The 26707-nt window shown below is 34.0% G+C and overlaps 1 pseudogene; it reads right to left on the bottom strand.

The window, feature by feature from the left end:
• Positions 1-1486: 1486 nt before the first annotated feature.
• Positions 1487-26707, bottom strand: part of LOC124975006 (coiled-coil domain-containing protein 138-like) — a 47510-nt pseudogene continuing 22289 nt past the window's right edge.

Genomic DNA, 26707 nt, shown 5'->3' on the forward strand with positions numbered 1-26707 from the left:
TTACCTTATTAAAACAAAAAATTTCTGCAAAGCAGTTTTTAGCCTAGTAACTTAAACAAGTAATCGTAATAATCTTTAAACTTTTTGTTCTACTTATTACATTAGTAATCTGAGATACCAAACTCCAAGATTACTCATCCAGGTGGTCAGATCCTGAACTATAAATCTAATATCTGAACAGTTACAATGGCTATATACATTGATAAAATAAATCAGAAAACAAATGATATTTTGGAGCAGAAGAAAAAAAGCACACCTTGGAAATCCAATTGCACTGCTGTGGTACAATAAGCCTCATGTATAGAGTCAAAGACTCAGTTTTACATTGACTATAGTGGGTACTCTGAAGAAGTTACCCAACTGTCTTAGGCTTCAGTTTTCCTACCAGACCTACTTCAAAGAAAAGCAGAACTATATACAGAAATGAATTGAAAATGTGAAGCCATACACCAAATACACCTAGTAAGAAGCATACCCATGCTTTGTACCCAACCACTAGGGAGCTACCCACAGCAGTATCAAATTCACAGGTCACTTACTACCAGGAGGGGCAATGACTTTCTAATTTGAGATTTCCACCTCTGGAAGGCATTGACATTCTATTTTTAAAAGTAAAAAAGAACACTACAAATGAAAAAGAATTATTTAAGCAAAATGGCTACTTGTCACACATCGAGAGGTTACATGAGATTCAAAGAGCAATACCTAATTAAAACATTTATGTTCAGAATTTCTATGTAATATGTGTTAAATATAAAATCCACAAAGAAAAAAACCACAGACCATAAAAATTTCACAAATGCAAGTTAAACAGATTAGCCACATACACTGCCAAATTATTGTTGCCTTCCTCTCATTTCTTCCAATAAAGCAGTAAAGAAGAACAGGCAAGAACAGGTACATATCTCTGTCATTATACTCACTTTAGCTAAAGATGTATTTGATAATCTCCCTCCCCTTGAGCAAACAAGGATTATATGATTGGATCTGTTAGGACAACAGGACAAAAAAGAATAGACAAAGAGGCTCAAATATGTAACACTTGCAGTGTACACATAAACTAATGACTACTGAAAATTGGGCTATTAATGAAAATCTGGACAAAGGACTAGGAATTTTTTGTTTTTTAAAAGTTTTTTTAGTTGTTGACATTTATTTATTTTTAATTGTTTTTAGTTTTAGGGACACAACACCTTTATTTATTTTTATATGGGGCTGAGAACCAAACCCAGTGCCTCCTCATACATGCTAGGCGAGCACTCTACCACTGAAACACAATGCCAGCCCGCGGTTTTTAACTCTTAATGATATTGCTGACTCGATTATACAACTGTCAAAATTATTTTTAAGAATTTAAATTTCAAATTATAATTAAATTTATATAAATTATAATACAAATTAAATTACAAAATAAAATAGTGTCTGATATGTAAAGTAACTTCACTGATATGTGAAGTTACAGACTAGAGGAGGATAGAAAAACATTTCACTTTGATTCTTCTTTGCATTTACATAAAGACTTACTAGATTTTACTCTCATCTGAAGCAAACTATCAATGACATTGGATAGGAGTCATTTACTGGATATTCTCAAAAGACCTAATATTACTGGAATTGCTAGATACTCCAAAAACAATGTTTTTCCTTCATCTGTCTTCAAATCCAGAAAGAATCAAATGCCTGAGCCAGGTAATCAGTTGAAAAACAATGCAAAATCATCTGCATGTCAGTAGTCAGGTTGGTAATCAGAAAGATAAAAAGAGAGCATCATCACTTTAACAAAATCAAAAGACAAATAAAAACTAAATGACAAGAGATCACAGGCTAAATTTAGATTAATTTCCCCTAATTTATTAGAACTCAGTGGGAAAGGGAGAGATATGGTAAATTTCCTTTAAAATTTTCATATTTTAGTACTAAACAACAAATAAGACCTACATTTTTCGAGTACGAAAAAATAAAACATGATTTATATTAAATATCACAGGGAGATTTTATTTTCCATATTTGATTATAACTGTAATGTGCTTCCAAAAAAATTGAACGCATTACTTTACTTCTTTCTGAATGGTTATTTCAAAATGTGACTTTATACAAACAAATGGATTTTAAACAAGGATTTCTGTCTCAGGCTAAAAATTGGATATTAGACCACTGAAAGACAACTTCAGAAATTTGGATATGCTCTGGAGTGTTACTTTCCTTGATATATCTGTAAATAAGAGTGGCAGCAAGGTTTACCAAGGCTAGCACTTTAGAGACACCTGTCAGATTAGATTGCCTGGAATTCTCTTAAAGATGTTTGACAGGTACCTGGGAAGCTTCTAAAGTCAGGAATGAAAAGCACTAATCTAAGTAGAATCAATGCAAATAAAGTATTAGATACTTGTATCATTATATTTCAATATGCCAAACAAACCCAAGTCACTATTCTTAACACCAGTTTTCTATAATTGTTTCAAAGCTCTATTAAAAGGAATTTTTAAAAGTTTATTCTGTTCATATAATAGAGTTATTTTTTCTATTGAGATTTCTACTTTAATGACTTGAAATACACTGAAAGTATAACAGAATCACCAAATGGCATTTATTGTCTTCTTGGTTTTGGGTTGAATTTTCTTACATAAATATGAAGAAAACAACTAAACCCTAGTTATTAAGAATGAGAAGTTAGAGTAACTAATATGAAATTAAAATATATATATTAAAATATTTTGAGAAATGAAGATCTATGCCTCTGGATACCCTTTATTGTGTACTCCTTTTTCTTTTTGTTAGAATTTAGAAAGTTCAAGGAACATTATATTACTATACTTAATTTCATAGCTAAAAAATAAATGTTGGAAATTAAAGAATAATAGAACAAAATTGATAGATTGTTTAGATTTGCCTTGTTTAGAATATATATACATAAATATATATATATATATATATATATCTAGCAATTACACAAAGTATACATGAATTATAAACTCTATAAGGAACAAAAGTTTTATCACAGCACCACCTGCTGCACTTAATACAAATTGCTTCACTTATTAATATATCATCTGACTATTAAATAGGTTGAATGCTATATGGGATTTTTCTTAAAATTTACAAGCTGAAGAAATTGTTCTTTAAGAGTTTTAAAGAGTAAAAAATAGTACTTGACTACTTTTTTCAAGATCGACCTTACAGAAAAATTATGTTCTCATTTGAATTTATCCAGTAGAAGATGTTTCTGGAAACAAGACCAATTTATCTTCCAAAAGACTATTTTTAAAATATTAATTATAACTATTTCAAAACATTTATTTTCCTAAATGTGTTATATTATTGAGTCTTTTAACAAAATCCTGTCATTGAAATGTTACCTTTATATTCTTTACCAAAAGTCAGTCTGTTGATCTTAATCAGTGTAAGATAAGATTTTCCTATATTTAGTCTATTTGGCAGCTTTAAAAAGCAATTAGAAACTGCCTCATTTGCAAGCTACAGATGAGCTACACTGCCTGGCTCTGAGCCTAGGCTAACTCTATGCTCTTAACAAGATGCAGAAGAAATGATGCTGTGTGCTCAGGATCCTAGCCTTGAGAGCTCTTGCATCACCAACTTTTCTGCCATGTGTGAATAGGCCCATGGGAGAAAGATGAACCAAGAACAGGGATCCCAACCCAGAAAAACCTGTCACTTGGGTCCATCTCAAATTATCAATCCAAAAAAATTGTGAGCTAGTAAATAAAAGTTTTTTGTAAGTCCCATAAGTGTTTGGTTGTATATATAGCCATAGACAGCTAATGTGATCTAATATATCTTAATTCAACTCTTAAAAGTTAAATAATATAACAATAATGAAGTTTATTGATATTGATAATAGATAGCTACTATTAACTAGAATTTAATATAGCTGCATGTGGAGGTGCATGCCTATGATTCCAGTGACTCAGGAGGCTGAGGGCGGGAGGACTGTAAACTAAAAGTCAGTCTGGAAAACTTAGTAAACCTTGTCTCAAAATTTAAAAAAAAAAAACTGTTTTTTCAGTTCAATCAGTTTTTGCTTTGTGTTATTGGTGTATAAAGGATTATCATGTTCTCTTGATGATAAGACTACTTAATCACTATGAGACACTTTACCACTGAGTATGCCCATGCATTTTTAATTTTGAGACAGTGTTTTGCCAAGTTACTGAGGGTCTTGTTAAGTTGCTGAGACTGCCTCAAATTTGTGATCCTCTGGCCTCAGACTTCTGAGTTGCTGGGATTACAGGCATGAGCCACCATGACTGGCTTGTAAATGATCTTTCAAACAGTTACCAGTCTATTATAATTATGAAAACCAAAACCAAGTAAAAACAACTAAGAAGGTAGAATTATGACTTTTTTTTCATTAGTTCACTTATCACTAGTAGTAATGACTTCAGATAAACATACTTCAGATAAAGTACCCAAATAAAATTGATGTCATTGCCCATTTAAAGAAACCACCATTCTGAGTCATACAATTTAACAAACACAATAGATACAAAACTTATATATTTTCTGCTTGACCACACTGGTATGACTCACTTTAACAAAATTTCTCATATTTAATGATCCAGAATGACAACTGGTTACAGGTAATAATTTAAAGTATATCAATTAAGTTGACATTACATATAATTAAGCTGCACATCTGTAAATCCCAGAAACTGAGGAGGCTGAGACAGGAGGATCACAAATTTGAGGTCAAGCTGGCAACTTAGTGAGACACTGTCATGAAATAAAAAATAAAAAGGGTCAGGGATGTGGTTCAGCAGTAGAGTACACCAGGGTTCAATCCCTAGTACTGGAGGAAAAAAATTATGATCATCTTTGGTTGAAGAATTTCCTTCTTTCTCTCCCTTTTGCTCCCTCCCTCCCTTCATTTCTTCTTTCCTTTGCAATGCTGGAGATTGAGCCCAGGTCTTCTGCATGTAGTATTATTTTTAATTGATTCACTTCTTTATATATCAATAAATTCATTCTTATACACCAAGAACCATGCTAGGTTTGGGCGGATAAACAAAATAAGTTTTTATCATTAGTAAACTAACTACTGCAGGATTGATAAGCTTTTTCAGTATAGGGCCAGGTAACAATTTTATAAGTTTTAGAGGCTACACAGTCTCTCTTGCCAGCTACTCAGCTCGGCTGTTCAAAGGCAAAAAGAGTCATAGCCAAGACATAACAAATGAGCATGGTTATGTGAGAAAATTTTATTAACAAAATAGATGGTGGACCCGATATGTTCTGTAAGCTATAGTTGGCCAACTTGGTTGTCTAGGAGAAAATAGCAAACTAACTAGCAATTCCAATTTATGTGGCAAATAAGCCAACAATTTTAAGTGAAGGTTGTTGTTAGAACATGATCTAAGAGAATCAACACAGGCTTCTGGGAGGAAGTAACAATACAAAAGACTTCATTCTCTCAAATTTACCAAATAAAACTTGATTTTAAATAATGTGCCACCATTATAAAATAAGCCAAAATCTCATGCTGAAAATTTAAAACACATTTGATTGTAAAATAATTGCTTTATTATATGGTTATCTCTCCTAGTTACTAAAAATTATTCTGTAAGCATGCTTGAAAGCTTACCTTGAGTGATTGTTTTGAGAATAAATAAGGTTGACAAAAATCTCAATGGCAAATTGGAGTTCTTAAAGAAAGCAGCTGTCTTTGGTTTATTTTCCACAGAATGTTCTGAAAAATTATCCTGAATTCCTTTAATTACCACTCCTTTAAATATATCTTCATCCAGTCTTCTCAATTTTGATGTCATAGTTGAATGATGTTAAAAATATGTACAATCATGTTCATAGTTGCTCAATTCACAATAGCCAGATTGTGGAACCAACTTAGATGCCCCTAAATTGATGAATGGATAAAGAAATTGTGATACACATACACACACACACACACACACACACACACACATATACAATGGAATATTACTAAGCCATAAAGAATGATAAATTATGGCATTTGCAGGCAAATGGATAAAATTGGAGAATATCATGCTAAGTGAGATAAGCCAATCTCAAAAAACCAAAAGATGAATGATCTCACTGATAATTGGATGATGATAACTAATGGGGGGTGGAAGGGAGAATGGAGGAAGAAGGGACTGTACAAAGGGAAATAAGGGTGGGAGGGGTGGGAGAAAGGAAAAAAGTAACAGAATGTATCAAACACTATTACCCTTTGTAAATGTATGATTTCACAAATGGTATTCATCTACTTCACGTACAAACAGAGAAACAAGTTGTACCCCATTTGTTTACAATAAAAAAAGAAAGATAAACAGTGGCCATTTTACTAGTAATGAGACTAACATACATTGTTGTTATGTCTTTGTTGTAGATTTATTGTTTATCCCCATCTCAAATCACATAACTTTTAAAATTTAAGTTTTGATTTGAAATCATAAAGAAAGGAAAAAATGTACAATCTTAGTGTATTTGCTCATGCTCAGAAAACATTTAATTTAAATTCTAAAATAAAATAATTGAACTAAGAGTAAATGAATTTCTTGTTAATTAAAAAAATAAAACAATTAAAAATATGCAAGCCTGGAAGATTACAATCAACTGAAAAGGAACTTAAGTATGTGTATTTCTCTAAAACATGTAAAAACATAAGATCAAGCTATATTTCTGGAAGAGAAACATCAAAGGAAGAGAAGTGGACTGCCTGCACTCTGTTTGTCAATGCTCCACCATCACTGACTACCAGTTTCTCAGGTATATCTTATTGTATTTGGTTAGGAAATGACCATCTGGAGTCTCACTGTTTTCAGGTTAATCTTACTATAGGTGCCCTCAGTGACTCTGAAAACTGAACAATTTCAAAAGGATAAAATACTAGGTTAAATCATAGAAAATTCTCATGGAGAACAAACTGAAACAAGAAAATAGGCAAAATAGGAATAATGGCAAAAAAAAAAGCTCTAAAATAAAAGAATCTAGTGGTATTCCATATATTCACCAAGAATCAAATCAAAGAAAACCATTTCAGACTGCTGCAGAGTATGCTTTGCTAAGCCAGACTTAGAAATAACTTAAAATTTCCTTTGCTATGATTTGAATTCTTCAATCATATGACACTGAGTTTATAATAGTTACCTGCCTCTGAATGGGGATTTGTGAACAATTCCCTACTCAATAGCATATAACAATCTTCAGCATTTAAATTACAAACAGATATACTAAGATTTTGTGAGTATCAAATGCCAAATGACTGGGTGGCACAAGCAGTGTAATCTAATTCAAATACATTGCAAATAAGTGTATAATATCACTAGGAAAAAGCAATACATGAGATTTAAAATCTCAATTCAAATTTAAATATTTCAAAATTATTATAGTAATTTTATTAAAATGATAAGATTATGGAATTCTACATATTTTTGTTAAAAAACTATCTCTAATGCTTTATGCTACTTTTATAATAGGAAAATAAATTGTTCTTTACTTTTCAAATATGTGTGTAGACACTATTTCTCTTTAATTGAAAAAAAGTTAAAACCACAAAAATTTTATTTTTTTAAATTATTGCTGAGTCTTCACCAATATCTTCAACCAATATTGGTTGAGAATGTACACTCACCACACCAAAAATAAGGAAAGTCTCAAAACTAAATGCAAAAAGAGAATCAATACCTGCCAATCCCAATATATGACAAAATATTACAATTACCCAACAAAGAATTTAACACAGGTCTAATAAAATGAGCATTTATAAGCTCTTTTAGAAAATCTCATTGAAAAACTTAAAAGAATTACCAAAGAAAATGTAGAAAAAAAGCCAAGTGGAAATTTTAGAACTGGAAATACAATAAACACAATAAAAATTTTGTGAATAGGCTGGGTAGCAGAATGGAGGGGATACAGAAGAATTATTTAAATAGAAAGTAAAAAAACAGAAAACAGTTAATCTGAACAACCAATCTAAACTGAAAAATAAACAAATAGGATGTTGAGGAATTAAGAGTATAACAAGAAATTTAATAGTCATGTCATAGAGTCCTCCAAGAAAAATCAGGTAACTAAAAAAATACTTGAGAAACAATGGCTAAAAACTTCCCAGACATGGTAAAATATACATGTAGAGATCAAAGAATCTGAACAAATCCCTAACAGAATAAATCACAAGAGATCGACACTAATACTTATCATTGACAAACTTATAAAAGCTACCATAAAAAAAGGAGAATGAGAAATGATATTCTATATTACATGTACGGGGAAAATAACTCAAATGACAATATATTTCTTATCAGAAACCATGGAGGTGAGAAGGAACTGGCACATTTCTGAAGAGCCAAAAGTCAGAGAAAATAAAAAAGCCTGTCACCCAAAATCCAATTCCCAGTGCAAATATCCTTCAAAAATGAAAGGAAAATCATAATGTCAAAATGAAGAAAACAGGAGGATCTGTCATCAGCAGATCTGCTCTAAAAAAAATAAAGTTCTTTTAAACAGAAAGGAAAGGCTAAAAGAACAAGAGGAAGAAGAACACAAAAAGCAAAACTACACAGTAGACTTTTATTCTTTTCTTGAGTTTATAAACTGTTTGATGGGTGAAGAAAAAACAATAACATTATCTCAGGCAGTTCTTTTTTTTTTGGTACCAGGCCAGGGGTACTCAACCACCTAGACACATCCCCAGGCCTTTCTTTTATATTTTATTAGAGACAGGGTCTTGCTTAGGGCTTCACTAAGTTGCTGAGGTTGCTTTTGAACTCAAGATCCTTCTGCCTCAATCTCTCAAGTCCATGCTGGAATTACAGGCATAGGTCACCATGCCCAGCTACAGAAGAAATATTTAGCTTGATTATATTATAAATGAGGGAGTTTAAGAGATGTCATACCTCTCTATTTTACTAAAAACTGATAAAATGATGGTACCAGTGAGACTAATAAGTGATTTATATATAATATTGAGAACTACTAAAATGCTCAACAAAGAGATATACCCCTTGGGGACTGGGGATACAGCTCAGTTGGTAGAGTGCTTGCCTCACATGCACAAGGCCCTTGGTTCAATCCCCAGAGAGACAGAGAGAGAGAGAGAGAGAGAGAGAGAGAGACCCAAAAGATTATAGATAAGTAAAATTGGAATTCTAAAAAATGTTCAAGTAAGCCACAAAACAGTAAGAAAAAAACAAATATAAAAATGAAAAATAGATAAAGGCAAGAAATAAGGTGACAATTTAAGCCCTACCATGTACAAATCAAATACCAAATAAAACACAAAGATTGACAAAACTCATTTCAAATATAAGAATATATGCAGGTCAAATGTAAAAAAAATGGAAAAAGATGTACCATGAGAATATGAATCAAAGGAAAGCATAAATGGCTATATTAATATCAGTTAAAGTGATTTCACAAGCAAAGAAAATGACCAAAAAAGGACTTTATACAAAAATAAAAGGGTCAATCTATCAAGAAGACAAAACAATCCTAAATATATGTGGACTGAGCAACAGAGATACACTATGTGAGGTAAAATTGATGGAAATAACAGAAGAAACACAAATTTACTACTAATGCTAGAGATCTCTTTTTTAATTTTTAAAAATTTTATTTGTTCTAATTAGTTGCACATGACAGTAGAATGCACTTATACATTTTGAGATATTCAACACCACCTCTTAACAATTGATAGAACTAGATAAGATATCAACAAGGATGTAAAACAACTTATGAATATCAACAAAACAAACAAACCTGAAGAACACAAAGACCTAAAACAGACTAAATAATTCATGGGTCATGATATGATAATAAAACATATCAAAATCTATAGGACATGATTAAAGCAGAATTGATGGAAAAATAGCACTAAATTAATAAATGTATGTATTAAAAAAGAAAAAAGTCTTGAAACAATGTTTTCACCTCAGTAACCTAGAAAAGGGAGAGCATAATAAACTAAAAGCAAGGAGAAGCAAGAAAATAACAGATAGCAAGAAGAAATCAAGAAAATTAAGAACAAAAGCATGACAGAAAAATCAACAAAACAAAAAGATAATCCTCTGAAATAACAATGAAAAACACAAACTTCTAGGGAAAATAAAGAAAACCCAAGTTTCCATATCTAGAATAAAGAAGGCTATCACTATAGACACTGAAGATTTCAAAAAGATAGTACTGTGATAAACTCTACACAAATAAATTTGCGTAGATAAAATGGTTCATTTCTTCAAAAAGCACAAACTACAAGTCACTAGTATGAATGATATAATTATAATTCTATAATTCTATAATTAGAATAGTCATTTAACTATTAAGAATAATAAATTCAAAATTTAAACCCCCCCAAAAAAGAAATCTCTAGGTCCAAACATTTCACTTGCAGAAGTCTACTTAATATTTAAAGAATTAACACTAACTCTTCAAAATTTCTTCCAGATGAGATAATTACCATTTTTATAAATCTAATATTACCCTGATACAAAACAAAGAAAACCACAGACCAATATTCCTTATAAATGTAAGTGAAGAATCCTTAACAAAATACTAACATATAGAATTCATCAATAAACAAGAATTAAACATCACAAACAAATGAGCTTTATGTCAGGGATGCACAGCTGACTCAAAGTTTAAAAATCTATGTATTCTACCATATTAAACAGTTAAAGACAAATAACATTATATGATCTTACCAATCAACACAAAAAGTTCATTTGAAAAAATTCAATAATAAACCCATATCATAATAAAACCTCTGAAAAATAGGAACTGAGGGTAATTAACTCAAATTGAAAAAATCATCTATAAAAATACTATTATTAATGTTTACTTAATGGTGCAACAGACTAAATGGTGTCCCCTAAAGTGGAGAACAAGGCAAAGATATTTTCTCTCACAACCATGTACAATCAGTATAGTGCTAGAAATTCTAGCTAATGCAATAAATCATGAAAAGGAACTAAAGGTATGCATATTTAAAAGGAAAACAAAAACAAAAGCTACTGTGTTTATATTTGAGATAACATGACTATCTATGTAGAAAATCCCAATAAGTCTGTTAAGAAATTACTAAAACTACTAAGGTCTAATTCACAGGACACAAAATAAACAACAACAAAAATTCAATCATATTTTTATATGCTATTGACCAACATATGGACATCAAAATTTAAAAGAATGCTAATTAAAATCACATAAAAATTACTCAGCTGAAAACTCAGAAAGAGGAATTCTATGCAGAAAACTACAGCTCCAATGAAAGAAATTAAAGTTCTAAATAAGTGAGGAGATAATTTGTGTTCATAAGTTGGAAGATGCAAAACAATAAAAAGTCAATTCTCAATTTGATATACAAGTTTAATGTTATTAGCAAAATCTCTGCAAGTGATTTTATAAATAGAGAATATATATAAACAAAATCAAGGGAACAAAAACTAATTGAAGTATTACCTGAAAATAAGTTCCTATAGTCATTTACCTGTGTTCCACCATCTAGTTGCTGTAGAGACTGATATATTAATTTTAAAAAAGGTTCGTGAAGTTTGGCAGGCATTCACAAATGGTATCCACTATAGCTACTCTGTCATCATAGGCAAAAGCTAAACATAAAAAGATAAAAAATAGAAAGACACAGAAGTTTTAGATGTCTAGAATTAAATATCAAAATGTACCAAAAATCAACTAAAGAAAAAATAAATTTTAATTAAAATCTCTCAAAATCCCCATAAACTATAGAATTTGACAACATGCAATTGAAAATTTAAGTATGTACTGGGAACAATGGTAAGTGTACAAATCACAGTGATCTGGGAGGCTGAGGCAAGAGGATTGGAAGTTCCCGGCAACCTCAGAAATTTAGTGGGGCTATAAGCAATGTAGTGAGAGCCTGCTAGGAGAATAAAAAGCAGATAGGTCTGGGGATATAGCTCAGTGCTAAAATGCTCCTGGCTTCAATCCCCAGTTACTACCCCCTCAAAATACTTAAGTATGCATATTTGCTCTCATCTAGCAATAGCACATCAAGGGATTTAAAGAGCTTAACCTTAATATACATACTCTTTGAAGCTTAAATGATAAAATAAGCATATAACCTTTAAAAATGACAACTTAGACTTGTTCTTATTATCATAGAATAGTCCATAGCAAGCATAATAAAGAATCCAATTTATATAAAATGTCTACTTAATTTTATATTGAAAATATATATGAAAGGATATTTTCTAAAAATATTAACAATTGGATTTTAATAACTTGAGTAATATTTACTTTCCTCTTTACACATCTATATTATCATAATTAATTTTAATTTGTAAAAATAATTTAAAAATTTACAAAGATACTGATAACATTTGTTTCCAAAGTAAGTCATTTTGCTAAATGACTTCAAAGACCATAAAGGTATATTCTAATGCTCTGATAAAATAACACTACTTCTGGAATTTTAACCAACCTAAGAAGTCACCTAAAATATACCCCTGAAAACCCACATGTACAAAGATATTTATTTATAACAGCATAAACCTGAAAAATAACTTAATGTTTAACAGGGAAATTTTAAGTTAACATTACATCCAATGGACTAAAGATTATGAATGTATTGTATGTATACTTTTTTCTGTATATGTACTATGATGTTTCAATATCTTTAAAAAAGCCTTCTAGCTGGGGAAAGACTGCCCCTCCCTGAGATAGCCAATACTTAGGGACAACAAAAAGCATACTAGAAGTTGCCTTTGATCTAACCAATCCAGAGTCAAACCTCTATATAATCCATGCCTTAGGAAAATTATTCTAGCTAGCCACTCCTATTCATCCTGCTGAGTCTTTCTTTCTAATGCTTTCTCCTTGTTTCTGTCTTCCACCTCTTGACCACTCTGGTGTCTTTCTTATGTGGCTCTGCATAACCTGCAGTGCCTTCTGTCTCTAAGACCTGTGAATATATAAACTCTTGTTTTTTCTTCCTGAGCTTCTCTGCTTTCTCATGTAGCTGCATCTGACTGAGAATATCATAAAACAACCCAAATGGCACATGCCTGTAATCCCAGCATCTTGGGAAATGAGGCAGAAGGATCTTGAGTTCAAAGCCAGTGTCAACAAAAGTGAGGCACTAGGCAACTCAGTGAGACCCTGTCTCTAATAAAAATACAAAATAGGGCTGGGGATGTGGCTCAGTGGTCAAGTACCCCTGAGTTTAATTCCTGGTACCAAAAACAAAAACAATACAATAAGTAAATAGAAACACATTACTGATAAATTAAATAAAGCAAAGACAGGATAAAAATTCACATATACAACCACAGACATGATTAATAAGCTATGAAAATAAACCTTAGTTTCAACATGCATATTTGATCTCTTGAAGCAAGATGGGATACTCCCTTCTTTTGAAATACTCTCCCTCTTCAGATTATGTGACATCAATTTCTCCTGGTATCCCTTCTACTTCTCTGGTCACTAACCAGTCTCTTTTGCTTATTTATTCTCATTTAACTGACTGTTAAATATTGGAGTCACTCAAGATTCAATATCAGTTACTATAAACTGCTGACTAATATATATATCAAACCTCTCCAAGACTTCTTGGATCTCTCACAACAATTGCTTCCAGACACAATCCATTTTGCTGTTTCAAATCCATTTCAGACTCAATGTATCAAAAAAACTTGTCAGATTCCCCTACATACTGAGATGTTTCCCCCTAATAGTTCCTACTCTGAGTTACTGCTATAAACACTCATACAGTTGCAAAAGTCATAAACCTGAAAGTCAACCTTGACACTTCACTTCTTACATGGAATCCATTAACAAGTCACATCAATTTTATCTCCTTTTGAAATAGTTCAGTTCTAATTCTATACCCACCCTCCCAATCCAAATTGCTACCTTGTTTCACCTTAATTTCTTAATAGTTTCTTAATGTGATTGACTCCAATCTTTCTTCCATGTAACAGTCAGCACAATCTTTTTTATTAATTTACTTTTATTGTAAACAAAAGGGATACATGTTGTTTCTGTTTGTACATGGAGTAACAGCTTACCATTTGCATATTCATACATTTACATAGAGTAATGATGTTTGATTCATTCCATTATTTTTCCTTCTCCCCACCCCTCCCACCTCTCTTTGCCCTCTATATAGTCCCTCCTTCCTCCATTCTTGCCTCCCTCCCACCCCCCATTATGTGTCATCACCTGCTTATCAGTGAGACCATTCGTCTTTTGGATTTTTGAGATTGATTTTTCTCACTTAGCATGATATTCTCCAATTTCATCCATTTTCCTGCAAATGCCATAATTTCATTATTCTTTATAACTGAGTAATATTCCATTGTGTATATATATATATATATATATATATATATATCACAGTTTCTTTATCCATTCATTAATTGAAGGGCACCTAGGTTGATTCCACAGTCTGACTATTGTGAATTGAGCAACTATCTCTGTAGTATGCTAATTTTAAGTCCTTTGGGTATAGTCCAAGGAGTGGGATAGCTGGGTCAAATGGTAGTTCTGTCAGGGGTGGGCTCTGAGGGCCCCAGAGCAGCACCGTGGCCTGATCTCTAAGATGGCACCTGGCAGCTTGCCAAACATAGCTGCACTCGTAAACAAGTTTTAGGAAGTAACTCTGATTAGCTGCTGTATATGAGGCGATCCTGGTATCTGCCTGGAGACTGTTCCTTGATAGGCTGACTTTCCTGGTAGTCTACTCTCTGACAGGCTGATGTTCTCAATATAAGTCAGAGACTTGTGGAATAAAGAGGCTTTTTGGTTCCTGTGATCAAGAACGTACATGTTGTGATTGTCCCCGCAGGTGGTGGGCGATCACAAGTGGTGCTGAAATCCGGGAATGAAAATTTTACAAGGATAAGTAAGAAAACAAGGTAAGATATTCTAAAATTTTAACAAGTTAAACCAGTTATAAAAAGGTCAAAAATAAACAAGTGAAAGGCAGCCTTGGTAGCACGTGAAAGGCGGCTACACCCTGGACTAAGTGAAAGGCGGTCCACATTAAAGGTAATAAAGTGAAAGTGGCACGGGAAAGGTGGCTACACCCTGGACTAAGCAAAAGGTGGTCCACATTAAAGGTAATAAAGTGAAAGTGGCACACAAAAGGCGGCTACACCCTGGACTAAGTGAAAGGCAGTCCACATTAAAGGCATTAAAGTGAAAGTGGCACTTGAAAGGTGGCTACACCTTGAACTAAGCAAAAGGTGGTTCAAGGACTAGATAAGCACGTGGAACGCAGCTTACATTGTACAAGATGGGGTCTGAAGTATCAAAAGTTCTTATGCAACAACCCTTACGGGAACTGCTTAAGGCCAATGGTACACCTTTAAAAACCAAAACTGCTAGAACATTCTTAGATACAATAGAGAAGGTAACTCCTTGGTTTTTAGATGAAGGATTATTAAACATTCTGCAGTGGGAACAACTTGGAGAGGATCTTCATAAACAGGATCTAATAGCAACGGAAAAGAGCTCTTAAGGAGAACAAAGTGAGGAAGGATTGAGTCGTAGTGACCTAGAAAACAATTACTCAGAAAGTTTGAGAACAAGGGGAAAAGGAGAGCTAAATCTAATACAAAGAACCCCCAAAGAAATAACCAAGTGGTAGTGAAAACTTAAGAACTAGGGGAAAAGGGTAGTAGAAAGCTAAACCTAATATATAGAGCTTCAAAATTTGTAGAACCTGCCGGTATTTGAGGACCAAAATAGAGATACCATCAACCATTAGAAAAACTTTAAAGAGGCAGTTAAGACTGATTGGAAACAGGTATGCAGAGCAGTGTTATCTGGAGGACAATGTCTAATTGGAGAACTCAGTGGCAAAGAAATAGCTGTTGAAACTGCTTGCAGAAACATAGTAGCAAGGTTTCCTGATGGAAATGTTGAGATGTTAATAGGAGAAGGCCAATATGCTTCAATAGATGCACAAAATCAGCAGCAAAGAGATAATGCCCTAACAAAAGAGATAACTGTAGTAAAATCTGTTACACCTCATGCCTCAGGTCTTTGCCCAGGTGCAGAAAAGAAAAACATTGGGCTAACAAGTGCAAATTGGTTACTGTTGAGGGAAAGATGTTACCAAATCATTTAAGAAACAGGGCACAGAACTCTTCAACTCAAGGCTCACAAAATGGAAGCAGCTGTCATAGCCCTTGTAGAGTTTAAGGAGTAACAGATAAAAAAAAAAAAAAAAGGAGTAACAGATCTTTTTGCTGATATTGATTGCATCACTCGGGCAATTCCCTAATTGGAATTGGTTGGACCCATAGCCCCTCATAAGCTGATTTAGCCACATAGATGATTTCCATCTTTTCTTAGTAAAGCAAGCTGCTTATTTTCATCCTGTGTAACCTTTTAATTCTTCATGTTGGTACCTCACTTTTAAGGAGGGTTTATAAGTAAATGGAGTGCACTGATTAGAAGGTTAATGGAGTTAATATTGAAAAAAGCAGAGAGGCCCTAAAACAAGGGGAAGAGGTTTTGGAGGAAATAAAAGAGGGAAGGTCTAAAGCATCCGAAAGGGCCTCAATAAGATCAGAGACAGACAAGGAAAATGAAACTGGGTGTGAGGAACAACTTGTTAGGAAGAGGGAAATCAGTTTAGGGGAGGGTCCCCCATTAGGAGTCTGCCCTATGTTATCCACCCTTAAGGCCTGCTTCTCTCCAGGACCTCCCAAAGGGGGCTCCAAGTTTCTCCCCAGAGAGCCGCCGCCTAAACAAACCAGCCCAACCATCAGTGGCACGTCCTAATAAGGAGTATGATATCGTAGCCCCAGTCCCCACAAATATTGGGAGATAATTGTTTCACAATTTTCTGCGTCCAAACCTGAATTGATTACTAACCAGGATTAAGGGTTAAAATGCCCTAGGCATCAAGTTTCTGCTGGAACATTATATCTCCTTTCAGATCCAAATCTCAGTCAAGGCTTGCGTTGAAATGTAAATAGAGAAAGCCTGAAGGCTCAGTAGGAGACCGGTCTCAAACCCAAGAAAAAAAAAAAAAAACAAAGAGCAAAAAGAGTCTTACCTGAACTCCAGCAAAAGTAAATTTTATGGTGCTTTACTAAATTAATTAACGGCCGTATCATTTTTCCCGTATCATTTTTCCAGGACTCTTGCTTTTTTTGAATTCTACATATTTTTTGAGCTCATGACTTTTTTGATCAGTTCTAATTTTTTCTTACTCAACTAGAGTTTTTGAACATCTGTTACATTGCAATGGAGATTCACCTATAAAGTTTCAAGGCCTTTGATTTTGTGTTATGTGTATGTCGTGCTGTCTAATGTCATGTTCTGTCTGTATCTAAATTGAGCACTCCTAAAATTAAAATTTAAAAATGGATCCAAATATTTTTAATTCACCTGATTTAAAAAGGTCCAATTTAAATTGGGTAAACTAATAGAAGTAAAATGTCTTGAAAATAACTTGCAGGTCTCTAGTTGGTCAAACTAATATAATTTTCATGTTTATAAAATGTCTAACATCAATTTTTCTAGGACTTTCCTCCAACAAGAAAAAGCTGGCAAATACTGCTCAGGACACTTGTCTAATATCTTGTTTTTTTTTTTTTTTTTTTTTTAAGAAAATAAGTGAATTAGAATTGACATGCATGGGATTACTCAAATGTGTTTGTACAGAAAATTGTTTTGTGTCATCACCAAACTAAAAACAAGGTAACTAAGAGTTATGTCCTAACAGGTACAATTCTATACACAAAGGGTTCTAAAAGTTTCAACTGTGTTTCAATTAGAGTACTATAAATAACAAAATATTTAATCTTGTTAAAATAGAGTAATTTATCTAAATTCAGAAATTTCATAAGAGTTTGTTTCAGAATGTGAACAAAAAGGGGTCAACAAATAGGAAAGAGAAAATAAAAGGTTCTGGGTATGGAAATATATTTAATAAAAGGGAAAAGGAAATGTTTCTGGGTAAGAAAGTGCTTGTGGGATGAAATAAATGAGGGTCTAAGTAAGTGCTAAGAAAGTCTATGTAAGTAAAGGGCAAGTTTCAACAAGTTTGCATGTAACTAAGTTGGTTGTATGTATGTGAAACATTTAAAGCTATTTAAGGTTTTTCCTAAGGTGAAATACTATTGTTCTAATATAAACCAAAGTTTAATCTATATGGTAAAATGACATGGTAAAATAACAATGATTTCTTAGAAACACTAATTTACTCTTAACTTTGTGTCTATTAAGTTTTATTCTTTAGAACAATTAGTCTTAAAAATAGGGGTTTATACAATTATGGTTAAGCAACTGTTAGAGTATTGTACTACGTTATAGAGTCTAAGTTTTTCTTTAAAAATTAAATTTGGTAAGAACCAATTTCTCACTAAATTTGAAATAACTCTAACCACAGATATACCTTATAACCCATAAGGACTCTTTATAAACATAAAGGGGGAATAGGGGAGACCTTCAGGTCCCCTAAAGATAAACTTTCTCTTTGCCTCTTTAATTTAAAATTTTTAACTCTGGATAATGAGGGATGCTCTGCTGCTGAGAGACATGGCAATCATAAACAACATGATAGAGTGACGGTACAATGGAAGGATGTTCTTACAGGACAATGGAACGGCCCAGACCCGGTGCTTTACTGGAGCCGCGGCTCGGTTTGTGTGTTTCCACAGGATAAAACATTGCCTATCTGGGTTCCTGAATGACTAACTTGACCAGTGCCAATGCTACCAACAAGTAACTCAGACCAACATACTCCTGATAACCATGATGCTCGTAGCCCCCCTTGAACTAACTTAAAACCTCTTTTTAGTCTCTTAGGGTGCTATCTCTCTCAATGTTGGAATGCTTCTAGGTTCCCACTGGCAGTCTTAATGTGTGTTCCTACCTTCCTACCAGTCCCAGTCTGTTACAGATGAGGAATTGCCAGTGTTACTATCAAGAAACAGGAGAGAATTTGGCATCACAGCGGCTATGGTCACTGCAATAGTGGTTTCTGCAACAGCAGCACTAGCAACTGTCATACCTACAGCAACAGCAGTCAATCACTTGGCTGAAAATACAGCTGCAGTCTTACAGACTATAGAGACCCTAAACCAACATCTAACAGCAAGCATACTCCTTGTAAATCAAAGAGTGGACTTACTACAAGAACAAGTGGATATCTTGCAAGAACTTTTGGGACTGGGATGTGTTTATCCTTTAAGAGCAGTGTGTGTCACCCCTATTGCTTATAATAACCTTAGCTCTGTGGCTATGTTATATAAAAATTTCTCTGTCTACCTTACTGGCAATTGGTCATCTATGTTTGATAATTTAACCAGTCAGCTACGAGCTGAAATACTCAGTCAATGCCACCAGAGTTCAAATTGCATCGGTATCCAAAATGTTCTCTTTGTTATCTAAAAGCCTGGGATTGACAAATCAGTGGGCTGGAACAGTAGGTGTTCTGATTATTATCTGCTTAGGGATAGCCTATGTTATACGCAGCCAAATCAGAGCTTACCAAGATGCCCGAAGTCATCAATGGGCTACAGTACAGACTTTGATAGCCATTGAGACAGGTACATCCCCCCAAGTATGGCTAAGCATGCTGGACCAGTAGTCAAAGATGAGAAAGATCCGTGGAAATGCATACCAACCTAAGACAGGGTTCTGACGCCTGGGGGTCAGAATTCCAATGACGGGTAATGATGTAATTTGCCATGGACAACCTAAGACAGGCATGGTCCCAAGTCATCTTTTCTTTATTTAAAGAATAAGGGGGAGATGTCAGAGGCGGGCTCTGAGGGCCCCAGAGCAGCACCGTGGCCTGATCTCTAAGATGGCACCTGGCAGCTTGCCAAACATAGCTGCACTCATAAACAAGTTTTAGGAAGTAATTCTGATTGGCTGCTGTATATGAGGCGATCCTGGTATCTGCCTGGAGACTGTTCCTTGATAGGCTGACTTTCCTGGTAGTCCACTCTAATAGGCTGATGTTCTCATTATAGGTCAGAGACTTGTGGAATAAAGAGGCTTTTTGGTTCCTGTGATCAAGAGCGTACGTGTTGTGATTGTCCCCGCGGGCGGTGGGCGATCACATAGTTCCATTCCTAGTTTTGTAAGGAATCTCCACACTGCTTTCCAGAGTGGCTGCACTAATTTCCATCACCACCAGCAATGTATGAGTGTTCCTTTTTCCCTACATCCTCGCCAACACCTTCTGTTGCTTGTATTCTTGATAATCGCCATTCTAATTGAGGTGAGATGGAATCTTAGTGTAGTTTTGATTTGCATTTCTCTTACTACTAGAGATGGTGAAAATTTTTTCAAATGTTCATTGATTCCTTGTAGATCTTGTTCTGTGAAGGGTCTGTTCATATCCTTAGCCCATTTGTTGGGTTATTTGTATTATTGGTGTAGGGTTTTTTGAGTTCTTTATATATTCTGGAAATTAGTGCTCTATCTGAAATATGAGTGGCAAAGATTTTCTCCCACTCTGTAGGCTCTCTCTTCGCATTGTTGATAGTTTCCTTTGCTGCAGCACAATCTTTTGAAAGAATAAACCTCATACTATTTTCTTTCTCTATGTTCTTCACTGGCTTCTTACTACTATTAAGGTATCATTTCCTATAATTCAAACAATAAAATCTCAAACAAAAAAAGAAAAAATTACAGACATTTTATAATTTGAAAAATGTTCAAATAGTACTTTTTTGGATACTTTCATGAATAAATGCAATTTGATAACCACATACTCTGTGAAGATCACAATCTCAGTAAAATTTTCTGTGTTAAACGCTCACACCTCATTTTAAAATATGACTGACTATAAAGCATTCCTTCCAGGAAACAGATTACATAAGTCTATAAGGAAGAATTCAGAATAATTAGGACTATCAGATATTCAGCAAATTGAGACTCTTCAACATCATAACATAAAACATGAGGAGAGGGAGAAAGGAGATGTTAATGTGTCCAAAATATAGAGACCTAGGAGACACAAAGACCAAGAGCACCATGTAATCCTGGTTATACTGTTTTGGCTGTGGTAGTGGGTTTTTCAGCAATAGCTTTTTTGAGACATAATTTGTAACTGAGGAAAAACCTAAATAATCTCTCCAGCTTCATTTACTTCCAGTTGACTTTAAAAGTCACCAACTTTGAAGGTCATATCATACAGCTAATCAATATATTATTAGTCTTTCACTAGCTCTGCTGTAGATAGTTCCTCTGACATGTGGGTTTATGATAACTGTTGCCTATGTAAAAATTTCAACTTTAACATGACTTGAACTGCTTTTGTCAAAAGAATTAATCATTGGGCAAGGTTTGTGGCTCAGTTGTAGGGCACTTGACTAGCACATGTGAGGCACTGGGTTTTAGTCTCAGCAACACATATAAATAAGCAAAGGCATTGTGTCCATTTACAACTAAAAAAAGAGAAAGAAAAACAAAAACTGTTCACTTTGGCCTAGGCAGATGTTCAAAGTGTGACTAAACAGGGTGAAAAGTCTGGCATCTATGCCTTTGCATTTTATCTGTCTCCTTTGCTACCTTAATTTTTGGGTCAGATTGTTTCTGTTCAACTCTACATGTAGACACATTAGTAGCTTAAGGAATGTTTGTTCAGAACTGGTAGTAAAAAGTTGATTTACCCAAAATTTCCCTAATGTCTCTCCTCCCATTTCAACACTAAAGGCAACAAGAAAAGGGTAACTAAGATATTTTAAGTTTTACAGGGGTATCATGATGAACAGAGTGCCAACTACCAGATTTTGCAATATCCAACTCCAGACCATTAAACTGGTGACTAAAAGTTTCCAGTCATCGATCAATTCCTAACTGGACGACCCCCTCTTTTCTCCTTGTCTAAAGATAAATGAAGTCTGAAATTTGTGTGAAGATAATCTTTTGGGGTATTAGTCTACCATCTTCTCAGTTTTGCTGGCTTACTAAATATATGTTCCTCACTCAAATTGCTTGTTCATGATTCACTTAGCATGTTTACCAAAGGTGAGTAAATGGATTTGGGTTCAGTATCTGATTCACCCACTACCAAACTTTTAAACTGTATAATCCAGTAATTTTTGAAATATTAATAAAATTGTGCAACCCATCACCACATCCAGTTTTAGAACATTTTGACTCAAAAACATCTTACCATTATCATCATCCCAAACTTTACCCCAAGCCTCCTAGTCAACCACTAACTACTTTCTGTCTATAGCTTTGTCTTGATTTGTCATACAAATTGAATCATACCATTTGGTCTTTTGTGAATGAATTATTTCACTTATCATGTTTTCAAAATTCATGGTGTTTTTTTCTACAGACTGCATTTTGATACATTGTACACAAATGGGGTACAACTTTACATTTATATGTACATGATGCAGATTCACACAATTCATGAAATCATACATGTACATAGGGTAATGATGTCTGTCTGAGTTCACTGTCTTTCCTGCCCCACCCCCTTCCATTTTCCTCTACACAATCAAGTTTTCTCCATTCTTCTCTTACCAGCCCCTGCCACCCAATCCCCCAATACATATCATCATTCACTTATCAAAGAAAACATTTGACCATTTTTTTTGTGATTGGCTTATTTCACTTATCGTATTCTCTGACTCCATACAATTACCTATAAATTTTATTCTTTATTACTGAATAATATTCCATTGTGTATATATAACACAGTTTATCCATTCATCTACTGAAGGGCATCTAGGTTGGTTCCACCATCCAGCTTTTGTAAATTGATCAGTTATAAATGCTGATGTGGCTACATTACTGTAGCATGCTAATTTTCAGTCCTTTGGGTATAAATGGAGAAGTGGGATAGCTGAGTCAAATGGTGGATCCATTCTGTTTTCTGAGAAATTTCCTTAATGCTAAATTTCATGTTTTCACATGCATAAAACTTCATTCATTTTCAATAAAAGTAATATCATTGTAAATATAGTAATCCACGATAATAGACATAAAAATCTATTGAGGTGTTATTTGGTTGACATTTGGGCTAGTTCTACTAGTTGGCTATTATAAGTCATGTTACTATGAACAATCATGTACACATTTTTATGTCAAAAAATGCCTTCACTTTTCTTTACCACACACCTAGTAGAATTACTGAGTTATAAGGTAACCTGACAATCCTATTTTGAATGAGCAGCCAAACTAACCCTCTATGTAGCTATACCATTTTATGATCTTATTAGCACTGTGTAAGGGTTTCAATTTCTTCAAATCTATGATCACATGGCTTTTTTATACAAGGCATCCTGGTGAGTATGAAGTGGTATATCATGGTTTCCATTTACATTTTCCTGATGATTAATAATGGTGAGTACTATTTTATGTGCTTACTGACCATTTACAAATTCTTATAGATAAACGTCCATTCAAATTCATTGGGCATATTGAGCATTTTTATTACTCACTATTGTTTAAATACTCAGAATGGAAGTAGTTTATTCAATATGTAGATTAAATTGAGGAGTACTGGTGTCTTAAGAATATTGTCTCCCTAATCATGTCTGTTTATTAGAGTTTTAATTTAATTTAATTTAATTTAATTTAATTTCATTCATTTAATTTCATTTAATTTCATTTAACTTTAACCAGATTTTAGGACTTTTAATTTGTCCAAAAGTCACTGAATCAAAATGCATAAAACAATCTGCTTTCCTTTACACCCCCCACAATGAAAAGCAAACAAAAAAAATTATGTGTAGGAAAAAAAAGCTTTGTAGATGGGATGAAAACACATAAATTCAAAAATTACAGATAATGTTTAATTTCTTTTTTTTAAGATTAAATTTTTTTTATTGTAAACAAATGGAATAAATGTTGTTTTTCTGTACATAGAGTAAAGGCTTACCATTTGTGTAATCATAAATTTATAGGGTATTTTTGTGTATTTTTGCCCTTCCCCCCACCCCTCCTATCCCTCTTTTCCCTCTTTACAGTAGTTCCTTCCCCATTCTTTCCCCCCCTCCCTAACAATAACTCTAACCCTAAAACAAACCCCTTCCACGGCCCATTACATATCATCATCCACTTATCAGCGAGATCATTCTTCCTTTGGTTTTTTAAGATAGGCTTATCTCACTTAGCATGATATTCTCCAATTTCCTCCATTTGCCTGCAAATGCCGTAATTTTATCATTCTTTATGGCTGAGTAATATTCCATTGTATATATATGCCACAGTTTCTTTATCCATTCATCAACTGAAGGGCATCTAGGTTGCTTCCACAATCTGGCTATGGTGAATTGAGCAGCAATGAACATTGATGTGGTTGTATCTCTGTAGTATGCTGATTGTAAGTCCTTTGGGTATGGGCCAAGGAGTGGGATATCTGGGCCAAATGGTAGATACATTCCAAGTTTTCTAAGGAATCTCCGTACTGCTTTCCAGAGTGGCTGCACTAATTTACAACCCCACCAGCAATGTATGAGTGTACCTTTCTCCCCACATCCTCGCCAACACCTGTTGTTGCTTGTATTCTTGATAATCTCCATTATAATTGGGGTGAGATGGAATGTTAGGGTGGTTTTGATTTGCATTTATCTTATTACTAGAGATGTTGAACATTTTTCCATATGTTTGTTGATTGCATGTAGGTCTTTTTTGTAAAGTGTCTGTTCATTTCCTTAGACCATTTGTCAATTGGGCTATTTGTAGTCCTGGTGTTGAGTTTTTTGAGTTCTTTATAGATTCTGGGGTTAGTGCTCTATTTGAAGTATGATTGGCAAAGGTTTTCTCCCACTCTGTAGGCTCTTTCTTCGCATTGCTGCTAGTTTCCTTTGCTGAGAGAAAGCTTTTTAGTTTGAATCTATCCCAGTTGTTGATTCTTGCTTTTATTTCTTGTGCTATGGGAGTCCTGTTGAGGAAGTCTGGTCCTAAGCTGACATGTTGAAGATATGGACCTACTTTTTCTTCTGTAATCTGCAGGGTCTCTGGTCTAATTCCGAGGTCCTAAATCCATTTTGAGTTTAGTTTCATACACGGGGAGAGATGGGTTTAGTTTCATTCTGTTGCATATAGATTTCCAACTTTCCAGCACCATTTGTTGAAGAGGCTATCTTTTCTCCATTGCATATTTTTGGCACCTTTGTCTAGTATGAGAAAATTATATTTATTTGGGTTTGTGTCCGTGTCCTCTATTCTGTACCATTGATTTACCTGTCTATTTTGGTACCAATACCATGCCTTTTTTGTTACTATTGCTTTGTAGTATAGTTGAAGTTCTGGTATTGCAATACCCCCTGCTTCATTTGTTCTGCGAAGGATTTCTTTAGCTATTCTGGGTTTCTTATTCTTCCAGATAAATTTCATGATTGCTTATTCTATTTCTTTAAGGTACGTCACTGGGATTTTAATTGGAATTGCATTGAATCTGTATAGCACTTTTGGTAGTATGGCCATTTTGACAATATTAATTCTGCCTCCAGGAACATGGGAGATCTTTCCATCTTCTAAGGTGTTCTTTAATTTCTTTCTTTAGTGTTCTGTAGTTCTCATTGTAGAGGTCTTTCACCTCTTTTGTGAGGTTGATTCCCAAGTATTTTATTTTTTTTTGAGGCTATTGTGAATGGGGTAGTTTCCCTAACTTCTCTTTCTGAAGATTCATCACTTATGTATAAAAATGCATTAGATTTATGAGCATTGATCTTATATCCCACTACTTTACTAAATTCACTTATGAGTTCTAAGAATTTTCTGGTGGAATTTCATGGTTCCTCTAAGTATATAATTATATCATCAGCAAATAGGGATAGTTTGAGTTCTTCTTTTTCTATTCATATCCCTTTAATTTCTTTGGTCTGTCTAATTGCTCTGGCTAGAGTTTCAAGGACGATATTGAATAGGAGTGGTGAAAGAGGGCGTCTCTGCCTTGTTCCAGATTTTAGGGGGAATGCTTTCAGTTTTCCACCATTTAGAATGATATTACCCATGGGCTTAGCGTAGATGGCCTTTACAATGTTAAGGAACGTTCCCACTATCCCTATTTTTTCTAGTGTTTTGAGCATTAAGGGTTGCTGTATTTTATCAAATGATTTTTCTGCATCTATTGAAATAATCTTGTGATTCTTGACTTTAAGTCTGTTGATATGGTGAATTACATTTATTGATTTCCTGATGTTGAACCAACCTTGCATCCCTGGGATGAAAACCACTTGATCATGGTGCACTGTCTTTTTAATATGTGTTTGTATGCGATTTGCTAAAATTTTGTTAAGAATTTTTGGGTCGATGTTCCTTAAGTATATTGGTCTAAAATTTTCTTTCCTCTATGTGTCTCTGTCTAGTTTAGGTATCAGGGTGATATTGGCTTCATAGAATGATTTTGGGAGAGTTCCCTCCTCTTGATATTCATGGAATCCTTTGAAAAGTATTGGAATGAGCTCTTCTTAAAATGTTTTGTAGAAGTTGTCTGAGAACCCATCAAGTCCTGGACTTTTCTTTGTCAATTAAAAGACATAGACTGGCAGATTGGATAAAAAAGAAAGTTTCAACAATATGTTGAATGCAAGAGACTCATCTCATAGAAAGTGATACCCATTGACTAAAGGTGAAAGGATGGGAAAAAACATACCATGCATATGGACCAGCAAAATAGCTGGGGTATCCATCCTCATTTCTGATAATGTGGACTTCAAGCCAAAGTTAGTCAGAAGGGATAAAGAAGGACATTTCATACTGCTTAAGGGAACCATAAATCAGCAGGACATAACAATCATAAATATCTATGCCC

This window comes from Sciurus carolinensis, unplaced genomic scaffold, assembly GCF_902686445.1.
Source record: "Sciurus carolinensis unplaced genomic scaffold, mSciCar1.2, whole genome shotgun sequence".
NCBI lineage: Eukaryota > Metazoa > Chordata > Mammalia > Rodentia > Sciuridae > Sciurus > Sciurus carolinensis.